Below are 202 nucleotides of genomic sequence, written 5' to 3' on the forward strand. Positions count from 1 at the left end.
TGGTGGCTGACTTAGTGGGAAAGCTAGAAGGCCAGGAGAAAAGTCCTAGTTCTTTTGTAGGTTCATTAGAGGGCCTTTGGCCAAACCAAGGCTGTATATTCTTTGAGCTAGCTAATTAGCTAACTCATATGCCATGCTAAGAAAAAACCCGAATTCTGCAATCTGTGTTAAGTCGTACAGATTTGTCAGTCTTTGCATATAT

At 41.1% G+C, this 202-nt stretch overlaps 1 protein-coding gene across 1 annotated transcript in view; it reads left to right on the plus strand.

Annotated features, from left to right (window-relative positions):
* GPR179 (G protein-coupled receptor 179) overlaps window positions 1-202 on the plus strand; it is a 92,739-nt gene that overhangs the window by 50,917 nt on the left and 41,620 nt on the right. The window lies entirely within an intron of this gene.

This window comes from Gekko japonicus, unplaced genomic scaffold, assembly GCF_001447785.1.
Source record: "Gekko japonicus isolate JY-2015 unplaced genomic scaffold, Gekko_japonicus_V1.1 scaffold8, whole genome shotgun sequence".
Lineage (NCBI taxonomy): Eukaryota > Metazoa > Chordata > Lepidosauria > Squamata > Gekkonidae > Gekko > Gekko japonicus.